Genomic DNA, 12264 nt, shown 5'->3' with positions numbered 1-12264 from the left:
CTTACGGTAACCTGTTCCGCTGTGCTTATCCTGTTCTACTCGTTTATCATTATCAAGTAATCATTTTTATTCGTAAAAACATTTGTTTAGTCACAAGTCTTCACATCTCTCAACATCTATCAATATAAAAGAGTCACACACCACGAACACCCTGTTCAGCGACGTTTTCTAGTGAAATTTGGTCCTCAATCCCTGTGGAGACTATACTTAACTTATCACTTTATTACTTGTATCTAGTGCACTTGCTAGAGTCTATTCTGAGGACAACACTGGGCAATGGGATTGCTAGATTAGTTTGACTACTGGCACATTGGGACATAGAAACTTCCCATCATGTGCCAAATATAGTGGATAGGGTAGCTCTTTAAGAGCTGGCTGATCCTTGGGACATTTCAGATCCACATCCTATACAAAAAAAAATAGCGAATAAGGAGGATAATATTCGATTGGGAGATTACCTACAGATGGACCTATCAAATATCCTCCAAATAAGGGGTACATGTACGAGCTCATAGGTGGGAGCTGGCTCCTTGTCTGTTATGTCTCTCATTGGTGTAAAGTGTTAGACCGCAGATCTGGTGCTAATGGTGACAGATGTCATGGGGAATAAAGTATGAAATAAGGCTACTATCACTAGAATAGAGTGGAGATTCATGAGCCCTCCATTCATAACCATAGTACACTATGCACTTGAACTTTCCAATATAACCCCATTGGTACTCGTGAAAAAAATTCTAGGGTTTAACCCCATTCCTAGTAAACTACCCCTAACAGGGGCCTGAAACGCGATGCTCACCTACACTCTAGCCATCATACTTGTAGATACACGAGGAGTTCCATCTGTTTTCCTAGCTAAGGAGATATTTTGGTCAGAACTTTCGAAAAGGTGTTTGCATCGTCTGACCTCATATAGGAAGTAACTCTCTAAATGACCTTGTCAATGGATTTCATAGGCGATGTGTTCTATTGAAGGCTATTGGGACCTTTATTGTTTGTGATGTCTTCGGTGACCACCTCCTCATTATCCTTATTGGAACCATCACAAATGCTACTCGCCACTAGAGTTGATATAGTCATGGTGAAACCCCAGCTCCACGCTCACTGCACCAATGTATTTTGTGGAGATCACTGATGGTTGGATCTTTAGATCTTCATTATCGCCTGCAAAGGACATGTCGACTATCTGGCAGGGGAAATTCAAATGCCTAAGTTAATAACTTTATAGACATGGAGAAAGCATTGGAAGCTAGCATTTTAAACATGTCTTGAAGGCTCTCTTAGGCTTCTTTGTAGTTCATTCGTAGTCCCAATTAAGGTTGAACTTAGCCTCTTATTAGTGGAATTTTGCCCCAATGAGAAGCTACCACGTGCACTACCTCTCAAGGAATTTGTCCATGTTGGACCATCCCATTCGCATGTCTCATGACTGTCATTTACCAGCCTTCGTATAAATCACAGACACACGATCTTAGAGAATTCGAAAAACTTTTCATTAGTTACCAACCAGATCCCGACATATGATTCTACAACCTTCGCCATAGGCTTCTCCCGAAATCCCAAGAGATAACATTTACCTGTTATCAGTAATAATTGATTGTTTCCTCTCTAGGTTGATACTTTCTTTGTTTCTTATTATGAATACATATGATGTTGTATAATGTTTGATAATTACAATTATAGTTTAATGAAATCAATATTAATGGTGATTAAATGAATAAAATAAAATTATTAATCAAGGAGTAATTAAGAAACTATTTTTTATTGATAAGAAAAATTAATTATATTAAATGATAATTTGATTACTATAATATTATTATTTTTATTTAACTAAGTGAAATAACGTCGTTCCATTTAAGGACGACATCATTTCACTTATTTATTTAGTTTTAAATGAACCGTTGTTAAATCAATACCGTTTCAAGTTAGTTCATAATTTTCCCGTAACCTAACTTGCAAAAAAATATTATTTTTTAATATAATTATTTTTATTATTGATTTTATTAAATTTTTAAATATTTCAGCTTTAGTTTATCCGGAATCTTAATTCCGCCACTACATGCTTAAAATATTTATTGTTTTTTATTATTTATTTAATTATTCGGTTTGAAACACATCAACCACTTTAAAATATAATTTCTTTTTCATAACTAACTAATATCTAAATTTCATAGTGAATCTCCTTTAAGTCCATTGCGGAAAAATATATCTGTATTGGTAAGTATATATTATATGTTATAGTTTAAAAAAATATATTATATATTACTGTAATTTTTCTTTTTATCATCACTAAATTAAATATGGTTACAAGAACATAAGAATGATTTGGTTCTTTCATATATATATATATATATAAAGCAAACTTATTCTTCATATTTCATAAAAAAGAAAAACTTATTCTAATTTTTTTTTGAAACAAAAAAAAACTTATTCTTCATATACTATTATATTATATGGAGGGTGTTCGCTATGGAGTACTAAATAAAATCAATAAAAGGAAAAGAGCAAACACGTGGTCCAATTTATACGGACTTTCTTTACATTTTTCTCTTTCTAATTTTGGCTTAGTAGGTCCAATATTTTAAAATTAAAGTTTGAATAAATCATTAAATAAAATAAAGAGTTTTTTTGAAAGAAAAAAAAATAAAAATAAAGAGATAATTCAAAACACTGATTTTTTTAAATGGTTATATAAATGATTAGTCTTTCCATTTTTTTTATGTTAATAACATATTATTTAGTTTTCATATTTTAATAATATACTATTTAGTATTTAACTTTTTTCTATACAATAATTCAGTCCTTTTATAAAGGATTAAAATGTTGAATAGAAAATAATTAATAACTAAACAGTATATTATTAAAATATGACGGTTAAATAATGTATTAAGTAAAAATTTAAAAACTAATATATTATTTACTCAATAAATTAAAGTGTCAATCGATACTTTAATTAAAATGGTAAATTATATATGTGATCACTCAATTTATTTTCACTAATACTATGACATTCAACTTTAAAATATGGTATAAAAATCATTTAATTTTTATAATTTATTAATATAAATAACGCTCAACTTTAAAAATAAAAAATATGGTTTTTTTTTTTGGTTAAATGTGGTTCTAGCAACTTTTCTATTTTAAATTCGTCAATAAATATTTTGAGATCTTTGAAGGAGTTAATAAATGATAAAGGTGAGTGATTTTTTTATGATTAAAAAATATGAGCATTTCTTAAAAAAAAAAAAAACATGAGTATTGGCATATATCAAGCCTCTTCAAAGAAAATTAATTTCTTTAGTTTACTGTATTGTCTTGTAAAAAAATATAAAACTCAGTACCAAGAAAATAAAAATATATAAATCATAAAAAATATTCCTGTTTATTAATTTATTCGATTATTTGGTTTGAGATTTGTTAGAGACTATTTAGATATATCATCTCCCATTTAAAGTGTTACGTGACATTAGAATTCGAAATCTTTAATTAAGTGATTTGAAATTTTTAACCATTCAGTCCAACTTTAATGGTATACGAAATAAATAAATAGTTAACCAAATCAAAAAATGGAAAATTACAAAATTGGATCAAATGGAGATCCATTTATATATTTAACTCATTTACTCACCTAACTACATATTTATACTATGTTTGTGTGACTTTCCTAAAATACTATTAACCTTTCATCTTCCCCATTCTCCTTTCTCTTCTTACGCGAACAGTTTCTCTTCCCCAGATGATTCCTAGACCTTTGATCTTCCTCTCTTCCTTTATATTTCACGAAATCTGCACCGTTTCTCTTCATCATCATGTCTTTCTCTTTTTCTTCTCTTCATCTCTTGATTCTTCATCGTCCTATTGCTAGAAAACGAAGTCATGGTTCTTCATCTTCCTATTTTTCCTCGTCTCTTAGGTTCTTTCTTCTTGTGCAGATCCAAGCAATTGTTATTCTACGTGATTTTCATCGTTTTTCCCAGTTTATCATATGGTTATTGATGAATTTAATGGTGAAAGGCGGGAAAAATGTAAGTATCTACTGTTTTCTCTTCGTTTTTTTTCTTCAGAAAATTCACTTCGCGTAATCTGGTTTCGCGAAGGTCTGCAAGGAGAAAGAGCCTGAAATGTGACGATTTGACTTCGTGAAAATGGATTACGTGAAGTCTGCGAAGAGAAAAGTTCATGATTTTTTTCTTCGCAGACTTCGCGTAATCCGTTTTCGCAAAATCAAATCGTCATATTTCTCCTCGCATACTTCGCGAAATCCTCTTTTCGCGAAATAAAATCATCATATTCCTTGCACATTTCTATTCGCATATTTCGCGAAATCCCCTTTTCGTGAAGCCAAATCGTCCTTTTTTTGCCTAAAACGGTTAAATTTTTCTGAAGGTGGTTGTATACATAACATCCCTTTCAGGAAGGCGGTGTACTGTGATGCCGATGAGATGACTTTCCTTCCGATACAGGGAGAAATTTCCATCAAAATTGGTCACATTTACCTTAAAATGATTTGTTAGGAGTTTATTGTGGCAATCTTGGTGTAAATTTTGATAATGTTATGATTTTAATGTTGTTATTGTGGCAATTTTGTTGTAAATTTTGATAATGTTATGATTTTAATGTTAGAATCCTTTATTGTTGTGCCTTTTTTATTATATACCACTTCGCAGACTTCGCATATTGCGAAATCTGAGAATTAAAACGGGAGGGAGACAAACAGAATTACAAACATATTAAGGGTATTTTGAAAAAGTCACACAAACATAGTCTAAATATATAGTATGTTGAGTTAAATATGTAATTGAGCCTTCCATTTGATCCAATTTTGTAATTTTTCCATTAAAAAAATCTAATATATTCTTAATTAGAAAAGGCAATTGTCTCTTTATTCTTTCAAAATGTTATATTTAAGTTTTAAATTTATTAAAATTACTCATTAGCATCCAAATGGCCAAATGAAGATTTTGCATTCACATGACCTAGTAAATGAAGATTTTGAATAAATTACGAGTTTAAAATGTCAACAAATCACTATAAATATGTTTAAGAAGGCTTAAAAATATAATAGAATACAATTGTATAGAAATTAAACTGATAAGATTTAAACTTGTATAGGGAATCATAAACCTGACTTAGACTTGTACAGGGGTCTTAATCATATCCCACGTAGGAGTTGGCTAGGGTTAGCTGAACCCCTCTTATATAAATACATGTGTAATCTTCATTGTTTGACATATCGAGATAATATATTTCTCCCAAAATTTACTTTGTTTACATGGTATCAAAATCCTAAACCTAAACCTAATTATTTTTACTTCTTTTTTCCTCTTGCTTCCGTGGACCTGCTTTCTTCCATTCTTTTCCTCTTGCTTCCGTCGACCTGCAGATTATTTTTCCTAATATTTGCTTCACGGCTCTGCTTCTTCATTGAAGGTAAACTGTTTTTTCCCAATATTTACCCCTCACGCCTCTGTTTTCTCACAAAATCATTAAATTAAAACTCTATTTTTAAATCCTGCCAATTTTCCTGAAAATTCACCATGAGTTCGACCCCTAATGGTTCGCAGAACTCGACATAACCCAATTCATCTTCCTCTAATTTGGGGTTGTTCCAAAACAATCCTCTCACCTCTACTCCATCTGGATCTATCACTCATAGCCTAAACACAAAATTAACCTCCACAAATTTCTTAATCTGGAAAACTCAAATCTTTCTTGTTCTTCGAGCAAATCGAATTCAACATCATGTTGATAACGATCCTCCGGCTCAAGCAGGTGTAGAATTTAATGATTGGGAGTCTATGGACTTGAAGATACACTCGTGGATTTTTTCATTCGCATTTGATACTATGTTGCCGCAGATAAATGGCGCAAAGACTACTAAAGAAGCTTGGGTTATTCTTCATGAAATTTTTCCTCAAGGATCTCGACTTCAAGTGGGGCATATTAGTCAGCAACTACGTAATTTGAAGCGTGAGTTGGATTCTATTACTTCTTACATGACTTGGGCTAAAACGTTGTTCGATCAAGTTGATGTTCTTCAGTGCCTTATGTTATCAGATGATTTTGTGGATTGCATCATAGTTGGTCTCTGCCCTTCCTGTAGTCCTGTCTCTTTGTCTTTACAGTCAGCAGGTTTCCAGTACCTATAATAATTTGTTTGGTTTACTTTTGAATGAAGAAATTCAGTTAAGTCAAGACTCCATTTCAGTTGATCTTACCCCACCATCGGTTAATTTCATGGCAAGGGGCGGCGGAAATTTTCGGGGTAGAGGACGAGGAAGACAACAAAGAGGGGGGCGTTCCTCTTTCAATCCACAACACTTTCTTTATGGTTATCAATCATAACAACAAGATCGGTCTTGGCAAACCCAATCGGCTCTGGTTGATATTTCTATTGTTATCTGTTATAACTGCAATGGTCGGGGTCATTATGCAAATAAGTGCAGCTCGCCTAACTTTTTTGCGCGAACAAAGGACAAATTGACCTCAGTCGAACATGACATCGGCTTCAACTACTGGGCCATAGACACATGTGCTAATCATCATTTAACCTCTGATTTGGACAATCTCCAAATTCATTCTGAATACCAAGGACTCGAACAAGTTCAAATTGGTAATGGTTCTCATATCCATATTCACTCTATAGGTTCTTTTAAATGTCAGATGAATGGTAAAAATCTTGATTTTTGAGATGTTATTTTTGTTCCTTCTGCATCTCAAAATCTTTTATCTGTGTGTTCATTAATGGAATCTAACAAAAAATTTTGTTGAATTCTTTTCTGATTCTTTTGTTATTAAGGATTTGGAAACGAGAGCAACACTCCTCAAGGAGCGGAGTAAGGATGTCCTATATTATCTTCTAGTGACCTTCGTTTTTCCAATTCAAATTAATTTTGTAGCTCTTTCAACCTGGCATGCATGTTTGGGTCATGTGGCAACACTAGTAGTTAGGAAGTTGTTATCAAATAATGTTATTGTAAGTGTTTTGATCCGGTTTTTGGTAAAAGTTATATCTCACGCCATGTTTTGTTTGATGAACACGAGTTTCCTTATTCGGGGTTTAGTACGCACTAAAGAATATGTTGTCCATGACTCAATTCTGACTCTTCTGCCCACTCCGACTGTGACTTTTCCATTGATCTCACCAATGTCTAAGGTGACTCCTCGGCTGATTCATCAAAGAGTGTCTTCCTCTACTGCAACTGCAAGTTTTGATATATCTATGTTCCCTGTTGAAAAATCAGAAATTCATTCACTTGGTTCTACATTTTCCGGAACTGAACAGAACCTGACGATTGAAACACCAAGGTCTCCACGGACACCACTGCTACCTATTCGAGCTACTGCCTCTCAGCCCCTGGTCGCTAGTCCGTCACCATCAATGATTTTACAAGCCGATTTGAGGTACTTACCGGCATTAGATTAATCTATGAAATCTATTCGAGCTACTGCCTCTGTCTGCTACTAGGTTGGTTTCACCCATTTTGGATGCTTTGTGGAATCCCAACAAGGACTTTGTTACTTGTTCTCTGGTTGGGACATTCAAACCTAAGATATTGACTACTATGGTTTCCACCAAACCTTCTACGTACCTGTAGGTATCTAAGATTCCTGAATGGAGAAATGCAATGGTTGAAGAGTATAATGCTCTTATGAAGAATGACACTTGGGAACTTGTTCCACTTCCACCGGGTGCTAATTTAATTGATGATCACTGGTTGTTCAAACTCAAGGCACAGGTAGATGGCACAATTGATCAATATAAAGCACATTTGGTTGCAAGAGGTTATCATCAACGACCAGGTATCAATTATACTGAAAGATTTAGTCCGGTTGTCAAACCAACAACTATTCGGCTTATACTCTCTTTGGCAGTTTTGTTTCGGTGGACATTGTTGCAATTTGATGTTTCAAATGCTTTTTTGCATGGTGATTTTCATGAGGATGTGTATATGGTGCAACCCCCAAAGTTTGTTGACCCCTCTCAACCTAATAGTGTTTGAAAACTTCGGAAGTTATTGTATGATTTAAAATAGTTCCCTCGTATGTGGCATGAAAAACTGACGTCTAAATTGCTCCTGTTCGGATTATGTTGTTCCAAGACGGATAGTTCATTGTATTTCTACACCAAAGGCACGATATAGATATATTGCCTAATTTATATGGATGATTTATTGATTACGGGTAAATCACCTCACTTGTGCGCAAGCTCGGTTTCCTGGAAGGAAATTTTTCTATTCGAGATCTTAGGCCGGTTCATTATTTCTTGGGTATTGAAATTTTGAGTACCACGACTGGTCTTTTTCTTCACCAGTCAAAGTATTGTCAGGCCATTTATTGGGGTAAATTTCACCAATTATGTACAACATTTACCCCATTTCACACTTTGGTATACAACCTTCAATTTGTCTCACTAATATATATGAATTTATAGGTGACCTTTCACTTTAGTATACAACAGGTAAAAATGACCGGTCAACGTGAAGTCAACGCGTCACATTAGCGGTTTGACCGATCAACAAGTCAAAATTTGACCACCTACTCAAAAATTACCTTTATACCATCATCTTTCTCTTTTGCCTCTTCCTTTTCTCTCACTAACTTCTCCCTACCTTATTTACAGATTGGATCTCTCTATGTACTGTGTTGTTATAGTCATGTGCACTTCCATCCTCATATCTCTCAAATCTCTCAATTCCATAAAAATGGGTTCAATCATTCTCGGAAATCCCCAAATCTCACAATCTCATCACCGGACTAACAAATTCTTCGTCTTCTGCAACTACATTCTTCTCGGCCCACCCTCTACCTGCAGTTTCCTACCCTATCGCTCCGATTAGTTCCATCAGTCTATGTATTCTTCTTAATTCTCTTCCATATTGTAACGATCGTCGGTACCGTCTCGGGCTGTGCTACTGCCTCATCAGGGACACATCGATGGTACGTTGCACATATGGTAGCTACTGTTCTCACACGATATTTCAAGGATTGATTTCGGTGTTGATTTTCACAAGAACAGGGAATTTTTGGGGCAATTGAAATCTTATGTTAGTGAAGAAGAAGGAGAAGTGATTTTGAAACTTGGTGGTGGATTGTGTGTTTTGATTTTTTGTTTGGAATGGGTTGTGCTTACGCTTGCTTTTTTTTCTGAAAATATTATGCTTATATTGACGGTGATGGCGGCAGAGGTGGTGGTGGTGTGAGGAGGATTTCTAAGGTTTAGCAAGAGGAGGATTTGATGGAATCGCCATGGCCTTTTCAAGTTCCATGTTTTTGGGTTAAGTTTTTTATTTATTGGTTCAATTTTTTTGAATTTGTTTTGGATTTTTTATTTTATCTTGAATGGAATTTGCATAATTATGTTATAGATTATCCAAATATTTATATATGAATTTTGTGCTTATTGGGTGTAATGAAAGATGAAAGGAAGAGAAATAAGGAAGAGAGATAGAGGAGTTAGAGAGAGAAAGGGGAATGAGGAAGAAGTGGGTATATAAGTAATTTTAGAATAGGTAGTCAAATTTTGACTTTTTGACCAGTCAAACCGTTGATGTGGCGCATTGACTTTATGTTGACCGGTCATTTTTACATGCTGTATACCAAAGTGTGAGGTCACCTATAAGTTCGTATATATTAGTGAGACAAATTGAAGGTTGTACACCAAAGTGTGAAATGGGGTAAAAGTTGTACACCATTGATGAAATTTACCTTCAAGCATGTATCAAGTCCTACCAGTTCCGCCGAAAAGTTATAATTGGGAGATAGTCTATGTTTTGATGATCCTACATTATTTCGGAGTATTGTTGGTAGTTTACAATATCTCACGTTTACTCGGCCTGATATAGCCTTTGCAGTTAATAAAGTTCCACAATTTATGCATTCGCCTACTGAGTTACAATGGGGAGCAGTTAAACGTATTGTGCGTTACTTGAATGGCACATGTGGGCATTGTTTGCCATTTTGTAAAGGACCCATGGGGTGTTTGCATTGTTTCTCGGATGTCGATTGGCGAGGTGACACAGGGATGATCGAAAATCTACAACTGGTTACGCTGTATTTTTAGGCTCAAATTTGTTATCATAGACTTCCAAGAAGTAGCAAACATTTTCTCGGTCATCTATGGAAGCAGAGTATAGATCGATTGCCACAACAACTTTTAAGCTTAGTTGGTTACAAATGTTGATGAAAGAGATTGGTTATCCTATCAGTTAACTGCCGATTTTATGGTGTGATAATTTAAGTGTAGTCTATCTGTCAGCGAATCATGTGTTTTATAATTCTACCAAGCATTTGGAAATGGATTTTTATTTTGTTAGAGATCGTGTTCATTCTAAGTTACTGGTGGTTCTATATATCTTTCAACTATAGATCAAATTACCGATATTTTTACCAAATCATTAGCGAGGGGGCGTTTTTAGTTTCTCAAAGACAAGCTTGCAGTTCGTGCCCGACTAGTACAGCTTGGGGGGGGGGGGGGGGGGAGGTAATAGAATACAACTGTATAGAAAGTAAACTGTTAAAACTTAGACTTGTATAGGGAGTCCTAAACCTGAATTAGACTTGTATAGGAAGTCTTAATTCTATTTCACGTAGGAGTCGGCCAGGGTTAACCGAACTCATCTTATATAAATACGTGTATAATCTTCATTGTTTGATACAGGGAGATAATATATTTCTTCCAAAATTTACTTTATTTACAAATACCACTTTAAGGGGTGTTTGTTTCAACTTTTCGGATGAGCGTTTATCGTTTCACTCCAAACCGCAGGAAATATAGCGTTTGGTTAGGTTTATATAACCGCATCATTTAGCATTTTCTCTAGACACTGCAACGTTTTGGAGCTTTTCACGAAAAACTCATATTTGGAGCTTTTCATAAACAACTGTTTGTAGTTATTTGTTATTGACAAAATTATCCTTCTTATTTACATAAAATATGTTTCTTCTTTAACATTATTTATATTTCTACAGCATAATTACCGGAAGAATAATATTTTGTTGCATTCAATAAATTTTTTTATTTTTTATATAGATTATTTTTATTAACTTGTGTAACACATTGTTTATTTTATAATAGGATAAGGTATAAAAATACCCCTAACATTTATAGCTATGAGCAATTTTATCCTTAAGGTCTAAAATGAACATTGGCGGCCAATAGCAATTTTATCCTAACATTGAAAAGTTGAGTCAATTTGAGAAATAATTCATCAAATTGCTTTTTTGGTCATGAATATTGTTATCTACATTTCACATGTGCATCATTTTATCATCATTAATAACATATCACAAACATATAATTTTATTGTTGATTAATTTAAAACATATCCATATTAAATATTTTAAATCCAAACATCAATAATTCAATATAATTTTACCTAACACTAATAATTAAACAGCTAATAACAACCGCTAACATCTCAACCAAACAAACCCTAAAATGAGTTTGGAAATAAAGAGTCCATCATTTTGTGGACAAATGTAGGGAGTAGTTAAGTTTGTGGATTAAAGCAAAATAAAAGGTTTACAATTTGCAAAGAGCGGCAGCGCGGTGTCGGCAATATTCACGCCCACGTGGTTAATAAAGGATTGGATATGGCGTAAGCCAGATTTTATTTATTTATTTATTTATTTATTTTAATGTGAAAAAGATCGTTTACCTGTTGCCTTCGTATCAAAAACAATATTATACCAGGCAAAAGTAATGGTAAAGGTAGACATTCGAAAAGAGCTCTCTCCTCTCTCCTCCCTCATCCCTTTTCCGGTTCCATTTTCTTTTCTTTTCTTTTAGCAGCTCCTCCCTTCAATCTTCTCTTTTTTAGTCTTTTTTCCCTTTTTCTTTGTTTTTCATATCTTTCATCGACTCCCCTCTATCAGATCTACTCATTTATGTTTTAGTTTCCGTTTTTAGTTTTATATTTACATTTTCTTGTTAGTTAGAAGTCTATATTCCTTCTTGAACTTTCTTTTCCGTCAAATCTACATTTGTGAACTATACTACTTTCGTTTATTCTTTTTTCGGTTTTAGCAAGAGCGGAAAATGTTTATCTTGTCCGTAGATCTATAGATCTGCGTGGATGCACAAACAGAAAGGACTCAGATCCGAACGTCCGGAAGAACCTAAATGATGAAGTATGGATTACAACGGTTTTTCAACGGAATTCTACGTATGAGAAGAATATGATTTCTATGTGTATTGTATTTGTATCTTTTCTAGTTTTATTGCTCTCGGTTTTTTTATTGCTCTTTGTATATTAAAACTCTTCT

General features: G+C 33.8%; 1 pseudogene; it reads left to right on the top strand.

Annotated features, from left to right (window-relative positions):
- The first annotated feature begins 8615 nt into the window (after nucleotides 1-8615).
- Nucleotides 8616-9220, top strand: LOC136222698 (uncharacterized; annotated as a pseudogene).
- The last annotated feature ends 3044 nt before the right edge of the window (nucleotides 9221-12264 follow it).

This window comes from Euphorbia lathyris, chromosome 3 (genome assembly GCF_963576675.1).
Source record: "Euphorbia lathyris chromosome 3, ddEupLath1.1, whole genome shotgun sequence".
In the NCBI taxonomy this organism is placed as follows: Eukaryota; Viridiplantae; Streptophyta; class Magnoliopsida; order Malpighiales; family Euphorbiaceae; genus Euphorbia; species Euphorbia lathyris.
Note: the sequence above shows the minus strand (reverse complement) of the source record. Positions and strands in the feature narration are given on the sequence as shown.